At 39.1% G+C, this 12,713-nt stretch overlaps 1 protein-coding gene and 1 long non-coding RNA gene across 3 annotated transcripts in view; one reads left to right on the forward strand and one right to left on the reverse strand.

The window, feature by feature from the left end:
* The window catches only part of efl1 (elongation factor like GTPase 1), a 265,863-nt gene that overhangs the window by 142,827 nt on the left and 110,323 nt on the right, over positions 1-12,713 (forward strand). The gene's annotated exons all lie outside the window — the stretch shown is intronic.
* Positions 8,390-12,713, reverse strand: part of LOC140468768 (uncharacterized) — a 104,055-nt gene continuing 99,731 nt past the window's right edge. Inside the window, exons 2-3 of the long non-coding RNA XR_011955825.1 lie at positions 9,737-9,848; positions 8,390-9,308 (exon numbers count right to left, since the gene is read on the reverse strand). This is a non-coding gene — a long non-coding RNA (uncharacterized lncRNA). The remainder of the gene's footprint in view (positions 9,309-9,736; positions 9,849-12,713) is intronic.

The raw sequence follows: 12,713 nt of genomic DNA on the forward strand, positions 1-12,713 counted from the left end.
TCTTGGGGTCCATGTCCACAGATCCCTCAAAGTTGCCACCCAAGTTGATTGGGTTGTTAAGAAGGTTTACGGTGTTTTGGCTTTAATTAGCTGGGGATTGAGTTTAAGAGTCATGAGGCTATGCTGCAGCTTTATAGAGCTCTGGATAGACCACACTTGGAATATTATGTTCAGTTCTGGTCACCTCATTATAGGAAGGATGTGGAATCTTTAGAGAGATTGCTGAGGAGATTTACCAGGATGCTGCCTGTGCTGGGGGCATATATTATGAAAGAAGGTTGAGGGAGCTATTGCAGTGAAGAAGGATGAGAGATGACTTGATAGAGGTGTACAAGAAGATAAAAGGCATAGATAGAGTGGATAACCAGAGACCTTTTCCCCAGGTGGAAATGGCTATCATGAGGGGCATAATTTCAAGGTCTTTGGAGGAAGGTTTAGGGGAAATTTCAGAGTTAGATTCTTTACACAGAGAGTGGTTGTTGTGTGGAATGCACTGCCAGCAGGGGTAGTAGAGTCAGATTATTAGGGACTTTTAATCGACTCTTGGATAGGCACGTGGATGATAGTAAAATGAAGGATATGTTTGTTAGTTTGATCTTAGAGCAGGATAAAAGGTCAGCACAACATTGAGGGCCAAAGGGCCTGTACAGTGCTGTGCTGTTCCATGTTCTATGTTCTGTATGCTCACACACGTACATATGCATGTGCACACACATGCTCACGTGTATATAGATGTGCGTGCAAACATGCAAATGTGTATGCACACAATGCAGAAATACACTTGTGTACATACATGGTAACACTAGTTCATGTGCATATGTGTGGACACACGCACACACAAGCATGATACTAAAATGTAGGGTATGTAGGTTTGTTTGATCTTAGAGTAGGAAAAAAGTTGTCACAACGTCAGGGGCCGAAGAGCTTGTACTCTGCTGTACTGTTCTGTGTTGTACTGGAGGGATGCTGTCTATTTCCCTCAGTACAATACTGAGACCTTGCCTAGAATATAAGGCCAGAAATTCAAAATTCTGGAAGCTGTATTTTTTTTTCTTTTCCTGAGATGAGCATATTGGTGGTAGGGCCAGTACTTGTTGTCCATTCTTCATTTCTCTTGACAAGGTGGTAGTGAGCCTGAACTGCTGCAACTTGTCTGAAGTACTTAGGCCAGGCCATACTGTTGGCCAAACATTGCATCATACTTAAGTTTTCTGAACAATGCTACAGGTGGCCTTACTTACCTAACTATATTATGTTAATTACTTAATTTCATTACTTAATTTCATTACTTGAATTCAATTATTGTGTTCACATTTATAAACCAATGTAAATGTGCCACTGCAATTACAGCCCCTCATAAATAGTGGCACCATTGCCCTCCAGTTTTCACCTTCCTGTTCCTCCATCTGTACTGCAGGAAACCTCCCAAGATCTGATTAACCAGTCTAATCTGATCACCCATTTTCATAGGTTTTACTATTTTACTTAGTAAAGAAACCTTCTAAAATTTGATTAATTATTTTTATTCTGTAAAGAAAGCATTTACCAAATGCATTTTGTGCGCTCACTGTTTGATTTAAAATAAGTATAAAATGGTGCAGAGCACATAAAGTGAGCTGCTTCGTTCAGTTCTTTAATTGAGGCGAATTTCCAGATCAGAACTTCTTCCCTTGCCACAGCACAAACACCCACGGTAGTAAACATATGGAAGATTCAACAATTATGAAAAGTAATCATAAAAATTAACCTGCAACGTATTTAATTTATTGCTCTCTCACTCCTAAGGAACAAAGATTTTTCTTTTGAGATAACATTGCAGCCAACAATCTATATGTTTTTGAGCCAAAATGTGGATGTGTGACAAATGCTCCTTTTGAAATTTCCGGCATTCTGCAGCTGAGGAAAACTGTGGTTTGCCAAAGCAAGTCTTGTCACATTATGTACATGCACAACCTCAGAACTGAGACCAAGATGATAACAGTGACTGAGAAATTTTGTGCAGACTTTCAACTGTAATCAGCAAAGGGCTTTATCTTTAAACTGACGAGCCTAAGTTAAAACTACCCCAAGATCTATCTTGAAATAGTTTAGAATTTCATTGTGAAGATGTTTACTCGTGAAATGATATAGTTAAGATAAATGTTTGTTGATATAAATTCTATTTTTTTTAATTCATAAAGAACATGCTAATTATTTGCTAAAGCACAAGACTGCAAGAACTGCAATCTGAAATAAAAGCAGAAAATGCTGTATCATTCTGAGCAAAGGTAGTTATCCTGAAGCATTACTGCAGTTTCTCTCTATGGCTGCAGCCTGACCTACTGAATATTTCCATGTTTTCTGTTTCAACTTGAGATTCCAATTTTAACCATGTCAACATACTAATAATAATCCTATTTCTGTGTCTTCCTAAAGAGTGAGAGCCAGCATTGTTTATGTACGACTGTGACTGTGGTGCATGAGTGGTTAGGTGTGACAATGTCCTTGATTAATCATCATCCACATAATTGCATCTAGTGTTTAATTTGAACCTTAAATTAAAGTTTATTGCTAGACGAAAGCTAGATTTAAATTGATATTAAATAAAGTGTTATGGAAACTTCACCGGAAGCTGCTATAAAGGCCAGCAATTCCCTAATGATTAAAATATTGCATGCCTCTTTATTAAATAACATGTTTAAACTACTTCATTGTAACAACCGATTAAGTTTTGGTGCTGAATTACACTCATAGAGTTGGAAATTAATGTTTGAGGGATTGTTGATAGTTAAATCCTGTCCAACGAATGAACAAACCACATAACTCTGAAGCATCACTATGTCTGTTATCATGTGAACAGGTCCCACTAGCTAGAGACGTCAGTGAATTCACTCAAGTGCAGTTCCGATTCCGATGTAAAGCTGAAGTATTGGGAACTGGCACAGGTATTAGAACAGTATAAAAGCAAGTCATTCAGTACATTTTTCTCATTGGTTATCTTTTTTTAATAAATGCCTATGTAACCTTTAATCATATATCAAAGAACTGAGTTTATAGTGGCTTACATTGAGGTTTTCCTTGATCATTTCATAAAGTTGGGATGTATTTGGACCAACAAGCCGTTCTCCTTCATGCAACAATTAAGCCAGACTACTGGAAGATATTCCAAAAGTTTTTTGTCCTAAAGATCGTTGTAATCATTTTGGAATTTCTGTTCAGAAGTTGATGTACTGAGAGAAAAAAACAGCTGAGAACATGGGCTATTTAAAGGCTGACCAGAATAGTTTCCATATATCACTGCCCTATCTTGCCCTATGAAAACCTAACACCTCCACAGTTGCACAATGTTTTCTTTTGTCCAGACATTTGGTGGACTGATTAATTTCACTATATTGACAGTTTTGTTATGGCTATGACCTCTTTTTGATAATGTGTGCTGTTAATTCTTGGAACTTGGCCACTTTTGTTCGGAAGGAAAGTCAGTTGAAAAACGTACATCAGCGTTCTCACTATAATATTTTTTGCATTTTCTGGATCCATGTAAATGTCTGAAGACATTGTATTTTTTCCCCTTTATAAGCAGTCTGTTCCTGATAGTTCAAATGGTTTTAGTCCTTAAAAAAACTGACCTGCCTAATAATTTTAGTTAAATATTACGAAAAATGTGTCTGAAACAAAAAAAAGCTCAGTAATCAAATAAATTGAATGAAATTAAGCAGACAGTAAACCAAGCAAAAAAATCAGCAGAACAATTTTGTAAACCTATTTATAATGGATTTTGATTAAAATGAAGCAAAGGAAAATGTTATGTTAGATTAAGAGTAGAAAGCATTTGCTGCTTGACAAATAGGACAACTTCATCATATCTATTATGAACATTTTAGTGGAATGTGATATATACACCTCCATGGCCATCAAGACTCCAGGGCTGCAGTGTAATTTGTCTGCATCAGTGTTTACTGTGGCAAAGGACATGGAAGATATAGAATGTAGGGAAATACATGGTGACATCTTGAAAAATGTCCATATTACAGAGAAGGAAGTGCTGGATGTCTTGAAATGCATAAAAGTGGATAAATCCCCAGGACCTGATCAGGTGTACCCTAGAACTCCGTGGTAAACCAGGGAAGTGATTGCTGGGCCTCTTGCTGAGATACTTGTATCATTGATAGTCACAGTTGAGGTATTGGAAGAATGGAGGTTGGCTAACATGGTGCCACTGTTTAAGAAGGGTGGTAAGGACAAGCCAGGGAACTATAGACCAGTGAGCCTGACATTGGTGGTGGGCAGGTTGTTGGAGGGAATCCTGAGGGAAAGGATGTACATGTATTTGGAAAGGCAAGGACTGATTAGGGATAGGATTCCTGAAGAAGGGCTTATACCCGAAACGTCGATTCTCCTGTTCCTTGGATGCTGCCTGACCTGCTGCGCTTTTCCAGCAACACATTTTCAGCACTGATTAGGGATAGTCAACATGGCTTTGTGATTGTATTTTTGAAGAAGTAACAAAGAGGATTGATGAAGGCAGAGCGGTAGACGTGGTCTATGTGGACTTCAGTAAAGCGTTCGACAAGGTTCCCCTTGAGAGACTGGTTAGCACAGTCAAACCTCATGGAATACTGGGAGAACTAGCCTTTTGGATACAAAACTGGCTCAAAGGTAGAAGTCAGAGGGTGGAGGGTTGTTTTTCAGATTGGAGGCCTGTGACCAGTGGAGTGCCACAAGGATTGATGCTGGGTCCACAACTTGGATGTGAGCATAAGAGTATAATTAGTAAGTTTGCAGATGACACCAAAATTCGAAGTGTAGTGGATAGTGAAGAAGGTTACCTCAGAGTACAATGGAATCTTAATCAGGTGGGCCAATGGGCTGAAGAGTCACAGATGAAGTTTTATTTGGATAAATGCGAGGTGCTGCACTTTGAGAAAGCAAATCTTAGCAGGACTTATACTCTTAATGGTAGGGTCCTCAGGAGTGTTGCTGAACAAACAGACCTTGGAGTGCAGGTTCATAGCTCCTTGAAAGTGGAGTGGCAGGTAGATAGCATAGTGAAGAAGGCTTGTTGTGCTTTCCTTTATTGGTCGGAGTTGGGAAGTCATGTTGCGGCTGTACAGCACATTGGCTAGGCCACTGTTGGGATATTGTGTGCAATTCTGGTCTCCTTCCTATTGGAAGGATGTTGTGAAACTTGAAAGGGTTCAGTAAAGGTTTGCAAGGATGTTGCCGGGGTGGAGGATTTGAGCTATAAGGAGAGGTTGAATAGGCTTGGGCTGTTTTCCCTGGACTGTTGGATGCTGAGGGGTGACCTTGTACAGGCTTATAAAATCATGAGGGCATGGATAGGATAAGTAGGCAAAGTCTTTTCTCTGGGGTGGGGGGAGTCCAGAACTAGAGGGCATAGGTTTAGGATGAGAGAGGAGAGATATAAAAGAGACCTAAGGGGCAACTTTTTCATGTGTTTGGAATGGGTTGCCAGAGGAACTGGTGGAGGCAGTACAATTGCAACATTTAAAAGGCATCTGGACGGCCTTTATGAATAGGAAGGGTTTGGAGGGATATGGGCCAGGTGCTGGCAGGTAGGATTAGATTAGGTTGGGATATCTGGTCGGCATGGACAGGTTGAACCAAAAGGTCTATTTCCATGCTGTACATTTCTGACTCTAACATCCTGAGGTGGGACTTGAACCTGGATTTACTGGCCCTGAGATAATGGCACTGTCACTGAACCACATGAGCTCTTGCATCATTAACTATATCTGCTTCCAACCAACATCAAATGCTTTCATTTTTTATACATAATTATTGCCTGGACACTGGAATATAAACAGTGATAGGTAAGCAAGACTTTTTTGCTAGATGGGAGAAAGTAGAAATAAAGAGGGGACTTGCTGCTGATGCATGATGTGCCAATCTGCATATGAGAAAGAAATCTCCATGTTCCAAGTAATGTCGAACTGTAACTTCAGCAATAGGGCAGCAGGCTTCACCGTGCATTGCCTCTTGTGAATCAGGAACGCTGCTTTCAAATGATGTGGACCAGAGGCAAAGCAATGCAAGTATGAACTAATTGGTACATTAAAAACATGTTTTTCTGACCTAAAGGGAGCTCTCACTCTGAGAAAGCCCAAACTCCATCTTTTTTTTAATCTGATGGATTTGTTTGGGTGGGATGTTCTCTGTCTGGAGAATACATTTCCCTTAACGGTGATGGGCAGCCTTTCAAGGAAAACATAAGTTTAAGATAGATCAAAAAATCCCCAGAGATTCTAGAAATCTTACAAGAAAAGCAAGGAATGTTAGCAATCCAGGGTAAGTCCATCATCAGTGGTATAGGCTGAAATTTTCAGATGCTGTTGGACCTGATTTATATTTCCAAATGTTGCTTCTTTAGCTTTGGGAAACAATCCAATTCATGTAATTTAGATTCCCAGCGCCTTAATGCTTCTGCTTTTTATTTGGACTTGGTTTACTTTTCCTTTCTCTATATTATAAGATAACAAGGGACTTCCAACCATCTCTCACAGTGTAGATGATGTAATTAACAATACAAAAAGTCACACGCCAGTTGTCTGGCCAAATAAGTATGGAGACAGAATAAGATCTACCTCCACTGAGTTGGACTTTGCCTGAATTTACCAAAATCTTGCAACTATTTTGGTTGAAAACACTTGAGTCACAAAAGACATGATGATAAAGGATTGATTAGTATACTCATAAGATAACATAAGACTATAAGACATAGGAGTGGAAGTAAGGCCATTCGGCCCATCGAGTCCACTCCGCCATTCAATCATGGCTGATGGGCATTTCAACTCCACTTACCTGCATTCTCCCCGTAGCTCTTAATTCCTTGTGACATCAAGAATTTATCAATCTCTGCCTTGAAGACATTTAGCGTCCTGGCCTCCACTGCATTCCACGGCAATGAATTCCACAGGCCCACCACTCTCTGGCTGAAGAAATGTCTCCGCATTTCTGTTCTGAATTTACCCCCTTTAATTCTAAGGCTGTGTCCACGGGTCCTAGTCTCCTCGCCTAACGGAAACAATTTCCTAGCGTCCACCCTTTCCAAGCCATGTATTATCTTGTAAGTTTCTATTAGATCTCCCCTTAATCTTCTAAACTCCAGTGAACACATTCCCAGGATCCTCAGCCATTCCTCTTATGTTAGACCTACCATTCCAGGGATCATCCGTGTGAATCTCCGCTGGACATGCTCCAGTACCTGTATGTCCTTCCTGAGGTGTGGGGACCAAAACTGGACACAGTACTCCAAATATGGCCTAACCAGAGCTTTATAAAGTCTCAGTAGCACAACGGTGCTTTTATATTCCAACCCTCTTGAGATAAATGACAACATTGCATTCGCTTTCTTAATCACGGACTCAACCTGCATGTTTACCTTTAGAGAATCCTCGACTAGCACTCCCAGATCCCTTGTACTTTGGCTTTATGAATTTTCTCACCATTTAGAAAGTAGTCCATGCTTGTATTCTTTTTTCCAAAGTGCAAGATCTCGCATTTGCTCACATTGAATTCCATCAGCCATTTCCTGGACCACTCTCCCAAACTGTCTTGATCCTTCTGCAGCCTCCCCACTTCATCAGTACTACCTGCCTGTCCACCTAACTTCGTATCATCAGCAAACTTCGCTAGAATGCCCCCAGTTCCTTCATCCAGATCATTAATATATAACGTGAAGAGCTGCGGCCCCAACACTGAACCCTGCGGGACACCGCTTGTCACCGGCTGCCATTACGAAAAAGAAAAAGAACCTTTTGTCCCAACGTAGAAGATCAGATGGCCAGTTCTTTACAGAAAAATATTTGTGGCAAGTTGGAGATCAAGAAAATCAGCTGCAAATAATTGAAATCTTAAAGATAGACACCAGTTTCTGGAAAAATTGATTGCATTGCTCAAGCTTTTGGCTATCTGCCTCAATGTCACCTTATGTTCCCTTGGAACCCCTCAAGCGTTTTTATTATTATTAAAGGTGCAATGTAAAAACAAGTTGTTGTTGAAATCTAGACCTAAATGATAGGTTTTGTTGGTTTGAAATCTATTCCCTCACTTTGCAAAAGTGTGAAAAATATTGCAAAGAAATGACATGTCATGATAAATATCATAATGTTTTTGAGAAGAATTGGTTATTTAAAAGGCAAAATTAACTGGACTGTCATACTGATAATATTGTGATGTTTCTGTGTTTCCAGTGCATAATTACTGCCCGGAAAGACTATATTTGATTAAAGGGGAATGATTGACTAGTAAAGAAAAATTAAAAAGCAATTTCTGCCTATAAACCAACTTTCTGAAGTTTAATTTTAATTTGATATGACAACAGCAGAAACACATTTTACACAAAATCTTTTGGCAAGTCATAAGTTGCAATTTAATTTTTTTTGTCTTTATTTAAGGCTGGGAGTAATTACACGTAGTCTGAAAGAGACAATTGTGTTTGTGCAGTGTATGAACTGACACTGAATTACTTCAATTTAAATGAATTATGTTAGTGAATGCCTTTGCGACCAACTTTCTTCCACATATTATATAATATTGTGAACCTTTTAACAACAGTAAGTTCAATAACTTTCATTTACATAAGAAAACACTCCAAGACATTTCATAGTGGCAGAACCAGACAAAGGCAGACAAGGTGCTAAAGGAAAAAATAGTAAAATGATGGCTAAAGGCTTAGTCAATAGCTTTGAATTTAAGGGGGTATTGTTATAGGGATTATAGAGAAAATCCCAGTGGCTGAGGGCCAGCACAACCAGTAATGGGTGAAGCAGGTCGATTGCCGTAGTGGAATGGAACTTCACAGAAAACCATTCACAGAAAATTGAAGGAGCACACCGTTCTTGGAGGATTGTTGGCCTAAAGAGGCAACTTGGATAGGGAGATGAGAGACCTAATAGGGATTTGAACATGAGATTGAGAATTTTAAATGTTAATATTGATGAACCAGGAACCAATGTAAGCCAACAAGCCCAGGTGCAATGGTTAAATGGGACTTTGCAAGGAGTATAGTGAGGAGAGTTTTGGATGAGCTGAAGTTGACAAAGGATGGAAGGTGAGAGGCCAAACTTAATAGCATTGGAATAGTCAAGATTAAAAGTTACAATTAAATGGTTGACATCTTTAACATTACAAGGTAAAGAAGGAATAGAAATGGCTGATACATGGAACCAAGTTTACAGCATGGAATTCGACCTTTTTTCATGGATTGTTTTCGTGGTCTTCATTTCTTATGTTAACTTCATTTGTCTTGAGGTGCTGGTGGTGAGCCACCCTCTTGAACCTTTGCATTCCATCTGGTGGATGTACATCTGCAATGTACATGGAAAGGGTTTCCAGAATATTTGAATTGCAATAGTGAAGAAACAACAATATAGTTACAAAACAGATAGATGTGTGGTTTGGAGGGAAATTAGAGGTAGTGATATTCCCACACATCATCTCCCCTTGTTTTTCTAGATGGAGAGATTTGGAAAGTACTCCAAAAGGTTGTTTGGTGAATTGCTGTAGTTCTCAGATTATAGGTAATACACTATGTGCTGGTGGTGGAGGGAGTGAATGTTGAAGGTGGTGGAAGAACTGTCAATTCAACAGGCTGCTTTGTCCTGGATGATATCAAAGTTATTGAGCAAGTCTGAAGCTGTATTCATCAGGGCAAAAGGAGCATATTCCATTCCACTCATGACTTATGCCATATAGGTGATGGTTGGGCTTTGGTGAATTGGGGTGAATTACTTACCATAGAATTCTTAGTCCCTGACTTATGCTTGTGGTTGTGACATTTACGTGTTGAGTTAATTCTTGATCAGTGGTGTTTCCAGGATATTGATAGTGTGGATTTGATGGTAATGCTGTTGAATATCAAGGAAAGAGGGTTAGATTCTCTCTTGTTGGCACATATGATATTTGCCCCTATCATTCCATGCCTGAATGCTGCTCCTGGGCACTGATTTGTTTCTGAAGTATTGCAAATGGTATGGAATATTGTGCAGACAGCTGCAAACATCCCCACCTTCATCAATGATATTAGGAAGGTCATTGATGAAGCAGCTGAAGATTGATGCCATGATGAACTCCTGGTGTAATGTCCCCAGGATTGAGATATATTGGGGTATCTAACAACCATGGCCAACTTCATTTGTACTCGATATGACTCCTCCTAATGAGATGCACCTTACCCTAATTCCTATCAGTTTTGGTTTTGCCATGACTCATTAATGCCACACTTGATGAAGTGCTATTTTGACAAGAGCATTGTCTCTTAGTTCACATTGGTATCTGTGCTGGCCCTTTGTTAAACCCGGTATGCTTAGTTTTTTTCTCACTTTATACAGTACTTGCTTATTTTGAAAATCCTATATTTGTGCCGTCTTGTAAGCAGGAACAATTTCTCCCTATCCACACGCAAGTGAACCATTTTCAAAGCTAAGCATTTTGTATGTATACCGAAGCTGACACTGAGACACAAGCAGAGCATATTGTATCAAACAGGAGTATGTTGTCCCCTTTTGCTCTGTATGCCTCATCAAGGCATGTACAGACAGCACAATAGCAGATGAGTGAAATTGTCCCTCCTCCAAACCCCAACCTCACTCCCTGTGCAGTTTGTACCTGCTCTGTTTTGTAACATTCTCAGTAAATGATTGTACACTCCCAGGATACATATAACATGAGTCAAATACAGTAACCTCCCTGGTATCCGGCATATGGAGGAAATGGCAAGTTCCAGTTAACTGAAACTGCTAGTTGCATGAGAAGTGACTTGCACACAGCATCTTCTCAAAAGGTGACAGCAGTACCACCCGACAATTTTTTTAACCTAGAAATGTATTGTTCAAAATCTACTATTATATGGTCCACACGTAATTCTGTATAAACTATTCAACATTTGTCTGTCAAGGCAGTATCTTTGATTTTTGGGGATACATATACTACTGTAAATAAATATAAAATGTTTGTAGCAAGTAAAACATACAGGGTTTACTGGTTGGTCCTAAGTAGTTTTTGATGCCAAGAGAAGAGAAATTACTGAAAACCACAATCGAGAGGGAGAAAACAGCTGTTAAACACATAGCGGAAAAAATGCAGTTAATACAATCTGTACAAAAGCCAACTGTGTTGGTGGTTTGAATAAATAGTTCTGAGCTTCTATCACCACTAATACAGAATTGTGCCTAGTATGAAAAATGGATTACATGCCCTCACATTACTTCTGGGTTCATACAAATTTCATTCTTTGCAGTTAGAACATGTCTATTACCAGATCCTGAGCCATATGGCCTCGAAATGCCATTACAACAGTTATTAAGTGTCTCCTAGGCTACATGACAACCTTGACTATTGAGTTCCTCCAGATGTCCTTATTTCATTTCATGTCAAAACTAAAAATGGATATTTTTGTTACTTTAATTTGAAACCATTCAAATCTCTTGACCCCTTCAAAATTGATCTTCAACTATTTGCATTATTTAGAATACACTCTAACTAATTACAATTGCAATTCTTTAATTTCTATATAAAGTATCTATAGATCAATTAATTTTATCTTTGTACAATCTAAACAGGCCCAGTGAGCAGTTGGGTAATAAATGACATAATACCAGCATTTTCAATGTTTCAAGAGCATAAAATGTCAATTGCATACAGGGAATTAATGCTACAAGTGCCCTCTACTGGGTAGGAATGACCAGATCCCATCAGTGAAAGGTTATGAAGTTAATTGGACTTTACAGCAATCAGACATTTCGCCATTCTTTTCTCCTCCTCGCCACAAATAAACCGATTCACAATCAGTTGTGCTAGAATTTGAACCAGAATGCCACCGTACATTAGCCACTACATTACTGCACCCTTAATAACCATCTTAAAATCTGCAGTTTACTTACTCCTTGAAGTGCTTTAGTTAATAAATTAGATAAGGATCATTCATACAACCTCGAGGTATGTGTTTGATGTGAGAGTTAAAAGTAAGCTATCTTTGCAGTATGCTCTTCATTAGCTTTTCTTTGTTTATTCTGTCTTTTAAGAAAGTATTTCAGACTATATTGAAAGCGTAAGGAAGAGATTGATCTAATTCAGGTTAATAAAGTTAACAGAATTCTTCCTCATTTTGTTTTGCCTCAACATATGGTTATGAATTACTGTCATCCGGTAGAGGAAACAGTCTGCAATGAACACTAGGGCTATGTTTCTGATGGTCTGATGATACCTGAAAACAGCTGTGCAGTGCACACTGAATCAGTTATCCACAGTGGATGGTCATCATTACAGCTTTATTATGTTGGAAATGGGGTTGCAAATCTGCTGCAAAAGCACCAATTTAGCTTATTAATGAGAAATGGATTGAATTAACGTGATCACTTTATAGTTTTCAATCAGGGAAAGGACCAATAAATGTGTCATCGGAGTCAAGATCAGATTTAATGAGCCTAATCGATGATTCCCTATTTCATTCATTTGGATGAAATGTGACAGTGTTGACTCAATGGTAACATTTTCCCTTTGGAGTCAGCAGTTGTAGGTCTGAGTTCCAGTCCAGAGCACATGATCTTGGCTGACTCTCCCAGTGCAGTCCGGAAGAGCTCTGCTCTGTTAGGTGTTGTTTTTCAAATGAAATGTCGGAATGAACCCTCTTAAATTTAAAGGACACCATAACGTTATTAAAAGAAGAGCAGGGCAGATTTCTTGGTCAACATTTATCCCTCAACCAACATTAC

The sequence above is a fragment of the Chiloscyllium punctatum genome, chromosome 48 (assembly GCF_047496795.1).
Source record: "Chiloscyllium punctatum isolate Juve2018m chromosome 48, sChiPun1.3, whole genome shotgun sequence".
In the NCBI taxonomy this organism is placed as follows: domain Eukaryota; kingdom Metazoa; phylum Chordata; class Chondrichthyes; order Orectolobiformes; family Hemiscylliidae; genus Chiloscyllium; species Chiloscyllium punctatum.